Source organism: Callorhinus ursinus, unplaced genomic scaffold, assembly GCF_003265705.2.
Source record: "Callorhinus ursinus isolate GAN/ISIS: 27379988/994484 unplaced genomic scaffold, GSC_fseal_2.0 scaffold17, whole genome shotgun sequence".
Classification (NCBI taxonomy): Eukaryota; Metazoa; Chordata; class Mammalia; order Carnivora; family Otariidae; genus Callorhinus; species Callorhinus ursinus.
In genome coordinates, this window is record NW_027397079.1 from 21,764,135 (window position 1) to 21,776,617 (window position 12,483).

The window sequence follows — 12,483 nt, forward strand, 5'->3', positions numbered from 1 at the left end:
GAGATCAAGAGTTGCATGCTCTACTCACTGAACCAGCCAGGCACCCTAGAACTGTTGCAATTTTAACAACTCTAGCACCCATGACAACAAAGCTAAAATTGTTGCCTAGGAAGAAAACACAGCACCAGGAAATGTGGGAATTGGCAGTCACTTGAAGAGGGTTGGGATTTGAGCAGGTACTGTGTGGAGTTCACAGTCTTGTCCAGACAATTACAACAGAGTCCTGTCTAATTCCCTGCTTCCACCCTTGTTCCCCTCCAACAGTCTTTCCTCATAGCAACAAAGTAATATTAAAATATGAATTGGATCACAACCGTCTCATGCTTTAAAGTTCTTCCATAGCTTCCCTCTGTCCCCAGAATAAAATCCAAACTCCCTCATGGTCTGTAAGGCTCTGCACGAGGAGCCTCGTTGCTCCAATATTCTGCACTGCTCACTGCCTTCCAGGTGCTCTGGGCTTTGCCTTCCTTGCCTCAAGGACTTGACTTCTGGTGTTTCCTTGTCCTGGAATACTTTGACCTCCACTCTTAACCTGCTAGCTCCTTCTTATGTTTTAGGTCACAGCTGAAATGGTCTTAAGGAGATCTTCCCTAGCTACCCTAATAAACTGGTTTTTAATTTTCAATTTCAGCCTGTTGATATTTTTTAATACTATTTATTATAGCTTACTATTAATGTTTTGTCTTTATCTGTGTCTACCTTTTCATAAGAATGTAAGTACCATATATACAGGATCTATGTCTTTATTCATCAGTATTGATCCCCAGGACCTAGCACAGGACTTGGCACATGGTATCTGCTTAATATGTTGTAATAGAATGAGTAAATGAATGAATGAATGAAAAAAAATTCTTCTTTTTTTAAGATTTTATTTATTTATTTGACAGAGAGAGACACAGAGAGAGAGGGAACACAAGCAGGGGGAGTGGTAAAGGGAGAAGCAGGCTTCTTGCTGAGCAGGGACCCTGATGCGGGACTTGATCCCAGGACCCGAGCCGAAGACAGACGCTTAATGACTGAGCTACCCAGGTGCCCCGAAAGAAAATCTTCTGTTGCTTTTTTTGATATGATCTCAGGGAGGTGATCACAAATTACATTTTTCTTCATTATGGAAAATTTGGAAAACAAAAGAAAATAGAAGAAAGAAAATATTGCCCATAGTCCTACCTAAAGATAACAATTATCAGGGTGCCTGGGTGACTCAGTTGGCTAAGCCTCCAACTCTTGATTTCAGCTCAGGTCATGATCTCAGGGTCGTGGGATTGAGGCCCACATCGAGCCCCATCTCGGGCTCTGGGCTCAGCACAGAGGTCTGCGTATTCCTCTCCCTCTTCTCCTCCCCCCTTCAAAAAAAAGATAACCATTATTAATATTTTTGTCTATATCCTTATAGTCTTTTTCTTTTGCATTTTAAAATATGATTGCCATCATAGAGCATACACATAATTTTAGTTACTAATTTTAAAATTAATTTTAATGGAATAATTCTAAAGAAAATATTGGTTATGTAAAAAGGATTAATGAACAAAATGACAGTGTCCTGACATCTAGAAAATTGTCGTTGTTAACATTTTTATGTATTCCAGCATTTCTCAACCCTATTTTCATTATCTCTCTCTTAAGAAGCCTTTTTAGACATTTTTCTATTGCCTTCCCCATCACCCCATAAAATTTTAATAAAGTAAAAGAGATATACTGTATATCTATTTACCACTTTATGTTTACTTATGCTTTATACATACAAAGTCTAAGCTGTTTTTTTTTTTTTTTCCCTCTGCAAGAACCAATTTTGTACCCTTGGGAGTGGTGTTGCCCCAGTTGAGAATGCACGGTCTATTGTATTAAAACATTTTTTTTCCTCCTATGAACATGTATTTTTTATGTTGTTGAGATGTAACTACATGGTATTGATTTCAAACGTTTCTTAATGCAGAGCCATCCACAAATTTGAAGTAGAATATGCTATGAAGAAGGTTGTTGTAACAGATAATAATAAACTACTGGATGGTTTATTAGTCCTTTTTAAATTAATAAATACTGGCTCACTATGAATATGAATTTTTTAAACATTAGAAAAATGCTTTTTTTTGATACACACACAAACATAAAATTTACCATTTTAACCATTTTTAAGTGTATAATTCAGTAGTGTTACATGTCCTCACATTACTATGCAACCAATCTCCAGAGCTTTTTTACCTTGCAAAACTGAGATTCTATTCTTATTAAACAATAACTTCCCATTCCTTACTCTCCATAGCCCCTGGCAACCTCCATTATGTTTCTGTGAGTTTGATTACTCTCGAGACCCCCATATTTGTCTTTTTGTGGCTGGCTGCTTTCATTCAGGAATATGGTTTCAGTTTCATCTATATTGTTGCATGTGTTAATATTTCCTGTGTTTTGAAGGATGAATACTTTTCCATTGTATGTATAGACCACAGTTTGTTTATCCATCCATCTGACTTAATTGTGGATCTATTCCTGTGATGATGCAAGGTGCCACCTCCACCCACCACCCTTGCTCTGCCTCAGCTGCCCAGCAACCTTAGTTGATACATAGACTGGGTATTTTTTAATTCACTGGGTATTTGGTTGTGGTGGGACACTGTTGGCTCATTCCCAATTAATAGGTTTCTCTCTTTCTCATGGTATAATGTGTAGAGCTATTGCTTGAAATTTTTATCCAGTTTCATCAGCCTGAAGTTAGTGGAAATCTTGTAGCTTCTGGTACTACCTTGACTTTCATTTCTTGTTTTCATTGCTCTTCCAAAGTTTTGTTTCCTCTGTTTCTTCAGAGGGACTTTATTAAGAAGTAGGGAAGGCTATATCATAGGCTGCTACTTCACCACTCTTTTCAACTAGAAATATTTAAGACTTATGATTTTATAATCAAAAAACTTTATTTAAATTTTTATTTAATGTTATATTTATTGTAACATTATCATAATCTATAAGCATGTCTATGAAGCATGGATGTAGAAAGTGTACATGAACAAGTCTCATGAAATACTCAATACTCAAAATGTTGGTTTAAAAACAAGTGTGGTTTGGGGCGCCTGGGTGGCTCAGTCGTTAAGCGTCTGCCTTCGGCTTGGGTCATGATCCCAGGGTCCTGGGATCGAGCCCCACATCGAGATCCCTGCTCGTCAGGAAGCCTGCTTGTCCCTCTCCCACTCCCCCGACTTGTGTTCCCTCTCTCGCTATGTCTCTCTCTGTCAGATAGATAAATAAAATCTTTAACAAAAAAATGAAAACAAGTATGGCTTAATATATGATGAACTATATAGAATGCTAATGATGAATTAAGTGATAAATATACCAAAGTTGGCAGAATTTGAAACACAGATGCTCCAAATAGGAATTAAGATCTGTGAGATATTCATATGCATTCCTTTAGGTTTAAGAGTCAGAAATAGATTACCACAAAATGTGAAAAATCATGCAGCATATTTGCCTGATGCAGAGGAGTAATCAGTAAATGTTTTCTTGCCCTTGGTTCCCTGTTCCCATTGTCCTCTCTTCCTTTCTTCATCTCTGCTTTCTATTTCATTTTGGGCTGAGATTGAAGACACACACATAGAACTGAACAGCATATAATGATGTCTTTGTTAATGGGAGACAGCCACGGTGTCAACTCTATCTAAATGTTGAGTGTCACAGATGAATAATGTCTAATTTGTGTGTACACATACACACACACACACATACACATACCTACATATATACACATAGATATGGAGATACATATATATATATATATACACATATATACACACATATATATATGTTGGGTACAATGTCCGTGATTTCAAAAGGGGAGAAAAATATAAATTATATATCACGTTTCATTATTAATACAAAAGTGATGGAGTGGAACAGTATTTTGCTGCTCCTTTTCCATCTTTATCATTTCTCTGTGTACCTTAACTTTAAAAATATAATTATTAAATCCAGTTTTGATATTTGAAAAAAACTACTTTGAAAGTAGTTACTTCAAGCTATATAGTTTGACTCCTGCTCTTTATACACCCTGGGTGGCTAAAGCTTTAAACACCTCAGGTGTCTTGAAGAATGATCAATGGACCATTAAGCAGCTATATCATGCCATAAAGCTATATTCCTGGCAGCAGGTGACCCATGTCATCATGTTCTTCCTTGCCCGCCTTCTAAAATAACAGTCCGACAGCTTTATGTACCCACGTGTAGCCTGGTAATGCGATCCCAGGCACAGTGCAGGGATCATGTTCAGCTCAGATATGTTGACCTGTAGTCAAACAATGGATAATATGTCAGTCACAGGATTCACTTCCAATACAGAACTTTGTTCTAAACTATAACACACTTTGGTATATGTCACCTTTGTGAAAATCTTCACCTGAAATCATAATTTTAGGAAAAGATATGGGTAAATGTATTTTTGAACCCTTTCTGTTTTTCTTCTCCTAATGTGTGTACTCCAATCAACTGCCAGTCAAATTCATGGAATTCACTTCATGCGTATCTTTTCGAATGCTTTATGATCATGGGAGTCAAATGAAAAAGGTGGCAAACAAAGCAAAGGAGAATGACAACTAAGGAATGACAACTAAGGACAGCATGGTAGGTGAATGGAGTGATGCACAATTCATTGCTTTGAAAGATGGGAAAGATACAGAGAGGTCAAATAGAAAGGTTAGGTTATGCTGGGCAAAAGGATTTAGCCTTGGTGTGGAAGACAAGATTCTTGAGTAGAATCTTGACAAAAAGTAGTATTTTGGAAAGGTATATAGAGCAGTAGGCCATAGGAGAGCCTAAAGCAGGGGATGGTCAGAAATGAGAGAACATAACAGTATTTATCTACGGGTCATGACATGAGAGCCATAGAGGACAGAAGGAAGGTGTCACCTAGAAAGACAGAAAAAGGCAAATTTGAGAAGAATTATGTAAAGAATCATTAGAATATGGATTTGGCATGTAAATGGCTAAGTGAATGGATAGAAGGAGAAGTCTACAAATTAGATGTACTAGAATGCATATCTCTAAATCTTTCTCCTTAAATTATATTTTGATATAACAGGAAATATACATATATAATATATAGTAACTCATTTTCAAGTACAGGGCAGTGACATCTAGAAAGTTACAGAAAATAGGTTAATAATTGAGGGAAAAAGGAGGCAATTGAGATTGGAAATGTTGAAAAGAGATAATGACTGGAGAGCAAAAGTAGATCCCCCTCTCCTTCAAATAGGCTTGAGATAATATAAAGAAAGTGCCGAGTACACAGAGGCTTTGACACTACATCCTTATGTCCATGGGCATGAAGAGAACCATCTGACCTGGAGCCAGGTCAGAAGTTTCTGGTAAGTTCTTCCCTGGCTTAGAGTTTTCATGGCAGATCTAAGTCTCTATAACCCTGCACTGCTGGAGAGATGGCTAGAGAAATGCCACAATGAGGTCTTACTATAAGTGCACATATTTATTGTTTCCTGTGCCAGGCTCTCTTCCAAGTCTTTTGTATGTTTTCATTTGTTCACCATGATACTTCTATGAAGCAACTATTCTTCTTTCCCCCATTTTGTAGGTAAGGAATCTGAGACCCAGTGAAATTAAGTAAGTTGATTTGTGTTACCTAGCTGATGAATGTTAGATCAGAATTTAAACTCTGACAGTCTGACTTCCAGATCTCTAGAGGGTTAACCACTGCCTATCTGATGGTACACACATGGAAATGTCCTTAATCATCCTGAGTTAAATGAGAAAATGAAGCAAAGTTTTTCTACAACTTGTATCCAAGAAACACAGGGGGCGCCTGCCTGGTTCAGTCAGAAGAGCATGCGACTCTTGGTCTTGGGGTTGTGAGTTTGAGCCCCACATTGGGTGTAGACATTACTTAAATAAATAAAACTTAAAAAAAATACCACTGAATTCCTGCCCTCCCCCCATTAAAATCCGAGTATGGGAGTCAGGGAAATACAATTGTTTGAATTCACACTTGTGTTGGATAACATTGGCCTTTGCCCTTATGTTTGTTCCCACAATCTGTTGTACTTACTTCCCCTGGCTCGACTACTTCCATCTATGGGCCTTGGTTTCTCCATACCCTGGGACTGATTGCTGTGTTGGAAAGAAGCAGATGTACAAAACATCCTGGTTAAGGCATAAGGCATCGTTAGCATGCTGTGACTAGAGTTCTTATCTTGCAGCCTCTAGGCCCCCTTCCCGACTTTCTGATATTCCTGTTTCTAGGTAGACTCAATTCCTGATACTCTAAGTGTAGTATATGGACGGTCAGCATTGGCATTCCCTGGGAACTTGTAAGAAATGCAGAATTTCAGATCCTGCCCCAGGACTATTGAATCAGAATCTGCATTTTTTAAAAAAAGATTATTTATTTATTTATTTATTTGATAGAGAGAGAGAGCACGAGTGGGGTGGAGGGGTAGAGGAAGAGAGAGAAGCAGGGAGCCTGATGTGGGGCTTGATCCCAGGAGCCTGAGATCTGACCTGAGCTGAAGGCAGATGCTTAACTGACTGAGCCACCCAAGCAACCCCAGATTCTGCATTTTTAATAAGATTCCCAGATAATATGTATGCACATTCGAGTTTGAGAAGCACTGACCTAAATGGTTTTTACCTCTCATTGCTGACATCTCTGTGTGTTACCTGATTTCAAACATAATTTTAGATCTATTGTGTAAACCTTGTTTCTGCCACTTGGAACCTATTGGTTTATAGATATCTACCTAGTTTCTCAAATACATCCTTGTCCAGACTTTTACAGTCTGTGTGTTTCTCAACTTTTCCATTCCTAGTTTCTTATTGCCTCTTCCTATCCCTATGCATACATACCCTTAGAACTAAAGGAATGATAATAATTATATTACTTAACTATTTCCTTATCAAAAATGGAGAAATGAAGATATACATAACCAAAGGAGTAATTAACCTCTGTAGAAATTAATATTAATGATTTGGACCTAATACTTAGCTGTTTTGTTATTATTGTGGCAACATGGGATGTCAACAGAACCTCCCCACCCCCATTCTTGCCAAACCTGCAATACGTAGTGTTACACATGAAAACAAACTTGATAGTAGTTCTTACTTTCTCATTACGTTAAGCAAATAGACAAATCATCCTCCATCAGTGTTTTGTGGCTAATGATTAATGAATGTCTTTGGTTGCCTTTCTCAGAAGCATAGAAGAGGTCAATTGGCTGTTTTCCTTGGCCGTTACTTCTAGGATTCCTATGGTGTGTGAGATATTTATTCAATTTAAGTATTAGTCATCCATGGGGATTTCCTGTGTAATAACTTTTAAAAGTGCAATGTCAAAGAAGAACATAGAGGAATATTGATAGACGCCCACCCCCACCCTTTTCCCTGCAGAGTGTGCTCTGCAAGCACCGCCGTGAGCCCTCTTTGAAGATCCAGCAACAGGTAGAGTCCAGAAAAAGAAAACTTTTTCTTGGTAGAGTCACAAAAATGTTTTACCTGTTAAGTTTAGAAAACTGCACAAGGCTAGGTATAGAGAAAAGTCAAAATGCATGGTAATTTTCAAATTACGAATTAACAATTTAAAAATGAAATGATAGAATCTTGGGGAATGAGGAATTATTCATTGATGCCTTAATGATAACATTCGTGTAATTGTTGCGATTGTATTCCCTTAGTTATTTTCCACAGGCATGCACTGAAGAATGAATGCAAAGACCCTATCAAAGGACTTCCTCCTGTGTTGTCATTCCTACTGACGCTGCAAAACTGAGGCATTTGGAAAGATTCTGCTCTCCCAACAAGAGTTTGCAGCTGGGGAACAGTAGCACACAGAATAAAACTTCCATGAATCTCTCGGGACCCTTTGAAACATTTTGGAAATAGCCTTTATCCTGAGTTGATCTCCAAAGGCAAGTAATTACAACAAGAAACACATGTTCATTTTTCTAAGCGATTGAATTCAAGCTTTTTTTTTAACTGATATTTTTGAACTGTAAGTCTGTGTCATCATAAAGCAAGCAAAGAGCTCTAGTATATATATTCATGGTTTCATTATGGTTGTCTTCACCACCTCTAATGATTCCTAGAGTGAAGTTATTTTGTGGCAATCCATATGGAATTTTGCACACTGATTGGCTATTCACTGAGATGCAGAGACATAGCTAGATTGTGCTGGGTGGATCTGCTACTGAGGCAAAAATCAATTTCATGGATGACATGAGGGCTAGAGAAATTTTAAAAAGTGTGGTTAAAGAGATTTCCTACTTTACTGTCTCAGAATATAAAGGTAGTCAGGGGAAAAGGTAGTTTTTCACATTGAATAATTTAAAAATCTCATAAAGTAAGAGCATGTTTAGAAGGAAAGCATTGTCAAGGTGTTTCATTTGGTAGTACCGTGTATTGAACAGATACGAGATGGTAACAATGCTTTCCTTGGCATAATTCCTTTCCCTACTGGTTCAGATATTACTTGATATATGCTGAGATCCTTTATTCACATAATTTTTGTGTTGTTATACACCAAACTATTTAAATTCAACCCATTTTTCAAGGAATAGCACTGTGTGTTATATTTCTCTGTGATTATGCTTTTTCATGAGATCAATCCTGTCTGAGTCAGGTTCTGAGTAAGCATAAGATTCTGCAATTTTTTGAGCTGGAAGTCACCACAGGTCCATCCTAAATCAAAACACTCATTTTAGAGTTGAAAGAACAGAAGTTCCAACAGATTACATAACCCATTGCCCAGCTGGGACCAAGATTTTTGTCTGCATCACCGTTAATGCTCTTTATACCTTTTAATGCTATATTACTTAGCGCTTAGAAAAATACTACTTTGCATTTGTCAATTTTAAAAATGTGCTTTTAGGGACACCTGGATGGCTCAGTCGGTTAAGCATCTGCCTTCAGCTCAGGTCATGATCTCAGGGTCCTGGGATTGAGTCCTGCATCATGCTCTTTGCTCAGTGGGGAGCCTGCTTCTCTCTCTGCCTGCCTGCCTCTCTCTCTCTCTCTCTCTCTCTCATTCTCTGATAAATAAATAAATAAATAAAGTCTTTTAAAACATGTAGTTTTATATTCTTTTCCAAACTGGAAGCTTCTTGAAGATAGGAGTATGGTCTCCCTTGATATATGCACAAAATTGGCACAGTGGTTACTATATAGTACAATTAATAATATCTGCAATAAGAAAAGTCTTGTATATTAGTTAGCAATTGCTATAATAATTCTGTGTAACAAATTCTTCCAAAACTCAGTGGCTTATAACAACAGTCATACATGGGTTACCTATATTTGGGTTGGTTGCAGATTGGCTGATTTAGATTTTGCTTGGCTGGCTCTGCAGCAAGTTTTGGGTCCATTTGGGCTTGGTGTCTGCCTGTGGGTGTGGTTCAGGTCTACTCCAAGCATAATAATTGTATAGTCCAAGCTGAGTGGGAACTACCCAAGGGAAGCTCATCTTGTGTGATGGCTGAGGTGCAAGGGGCAAGTTCAATGGCCCTTACACATTTCCAACCTCATTTTGCATCACTGCTGCTAAGATCCCATTGGCACCCCAATGTTCATAGCAGCAATGTCCACAATAGCCAAACTGTGGAAAGAGAGAGATGCCCTTCAACAGACAAATGGATAAAGAAGATGTGGTCCATACATACAATGGAATATTACTCAGCCATCAGAAAGGATGAATACCCAACTTTTACGTCAACATGGATGGGACTGGAGGAGATTATGCTAAGTGAAATAAGTCAAGCAGAGAACGTCAATTATCATATGGTTTCATTTATTTGTGGAACATAAGGAACAGCATGGAGGACATTAGAAGGAAGGGAAAAATGAAGGGGGGAAATCAGAGGGGGAGATGAACCATGAGAGACGATGGACTCTGAGAAACAAACTGAGGGTTCTAGAGGGGAGAGGGGTAGGGGGATGGGTTAGCCCGGTGATGGGTATTAAAGAGGGCACGTTCGGCGTGGAGCACTGGGTGTTATACGAAAACAATGAATCATGGAACACTACATCAAAAACCGATGATGTAATGTATGGTGACTAACATAACATAATTAAAAAAAAAACCTAATGATGTATTGTATGGTGACTAACATAACATAGTAAAATAAAATTAAAAAAAAAAAAAGATCCCATTGGCCAAAGCCAGCCATATCCCTGTGGCCAAAATAAAAGTGTGAGAAGTTCTTTTGATCCACCATGAGGCTAAATAAATCCCATGAATCAAGGGAAGAAAGGAATAACTGAGTAATAATCTACCATAATCATGATCCTATATTCTGAAGTCATTCGCGCTGTTGCTCAGACTCCCTATACCCTTGAAAGTTTCTTAAGAAAGAAAAGAAAGAGTTGAAATGTGACACTACTGCCAGTTGTTAACCTTGTTCCTTGGGTGCACTCCTAGTGCCTAGACTTTGCTGCCCCAAATGATCTGGACAATACCTACTTTCCTTGTTCACACTGGCTTTCCAAAGTCTGAAAGTCAAAAGTCTTTTGGTTGCAAGTAATGAAAATCTGGCAGAATTAACACAACAACAGAAAAAGATTTATTAGTAGAGCAACTGTATTAGTTTGCTAGGGCTAGTGTGCTAGAAAGTACCACTAACTGGGTGATGTAACAATATAAATTTATCTTCTACAAGTTCAAGGTGTTGGCAAGGTTAGTTCCTTCTGAGGGATAAGAGGAAGAAGTTGTTGTACTTCTCTCTTTTTGTCTTATAGATGGTATCTTCAGTTTACATGGTCTTCTTCCTCCATGCACGTCTGTCTCCAAATTTCACCTTTTCATAAGAACACGAGTCATATTGGATTAGGGCATAATGACCTCATCTTAACTTTATTAACTCTGTGAAGACTGCGTCTCAAAGTAAGGTCACATTCTGAGATGCTGGGTTAGAACTTTAACATATGAATTTGCTGGGGAGGGGATAGGACACAACTCAACCTATTACAGGGACCATAGCTTGGTTTGCCTGGGACAGTTCCAGTTGATACTTATTTCCTTGGAGTAATTACTAATAGTGTCCCCTTTCAGTGTCAGTAATGTACCAGTTTGAGTGATAAATTACATGATCCTTTCGTTAGGAGTGTACAGAGGTACATCATTAATTGCAGAGGCGTCAGGGGGAGATTTTGACCAGAACCTGGAAACAATCTGTTAATACAATGTTTATTCTGTGTTCTATAGTCATATTAATTATTCATATAAAATTGCTTTTTTTAACGAGACTGCACATTTTTGTAAGAATCTGTGATTTCTATCCATATGGGTACTTCATATTATTAAGAGTTTAAAAGCAACAGATTCTTAAATTTAAAAAATGTGAATGTAATATCTATATAACACACATATATAATGTATATTACATATGTTATTATATATAATGTATATGTTATATATAATATGTATTATATATAAATATACGTATACACAAATATATATATCTGTGAGTTTATATAGTATTTCCCTTTAAGGACTTAAACTATTTTGTGTCCATCAGTTCCCATAAGATTTCTCTAAGCAGTTATGGGAGTGAAATTTATAAGCACTTATTATACTTTTATAGATGATGAGAACAAGACAATATGGCCATGCTCTTTACATGATAGAGGGAGGACACACAGATGCTTTCTGTTCTAACCAAATGTTCTTAGTTAAACAGATTTCTAGGCACAGCTAAGTCAGCTCTTTGAGCAAACCAAGATCCTCTTAGACCACATCTTATCCAAAGGAAATTTGGGGATTTTCAACAAACAAAGAAATAAAAGCAGATAAGGGGATCTTGGTTAATTTAAGAAACAAATGAAGATGAGATAAGAGGCTTTTAGGACTGTCCCTGTCAGGTGAGGGGACCAACTAAACAGTGAAAGGGAGGGGACCTGTGGTCTTAACGCACAGAGGAAATGCCTTTCTGAAAACAAGTGCTGGAGATGTGCAAATGGAGATGATCTCAGGAAGGAGAGGGCAAGAGAGGCTTTAAGGTTGGGCTCTTTCCTGGCTTCTGTTCTTAGAGGCCAGAGATACCGAGTTTGCATTAGCAGGAGAGCAAGGGGTTGGGAGGAGGAGTCCAGGACTCCCTGCTCCTGTCTCAGCGCCCCTGGGCATCGTATCAGGACTCATCGTAAAGACACATTTTTCACATTTCAACATAGTGACTTCTTTTCTAGCAATTAGGTAAGTACTTTTGAAAAAGTAGGATTTGCATGTAAGTGTGTGACTAAAACATCAAGTTAAATCCAGTTGTAATGAAGACCACTACCACAGAAATATATTGGTGCAAGAGAATTCTCCAAAACTCAGCCAGATCCCATTCTCCTTCCCCCAGCTCTCAGTGTCTACCCACATCTCTTTAGCTCTGAAATATCTTTTTCTTCTTTCTTTCTCTTTTTCTTTTTCTTTCTTTCCTTTCTTTCTTTCTTTCTTTCTTTCTTTCTTTCTTTCTTTCTTTCTTTCTTTCTTTCTTTCTTTCTTTTCTTTCTTTCTTTTTCTTT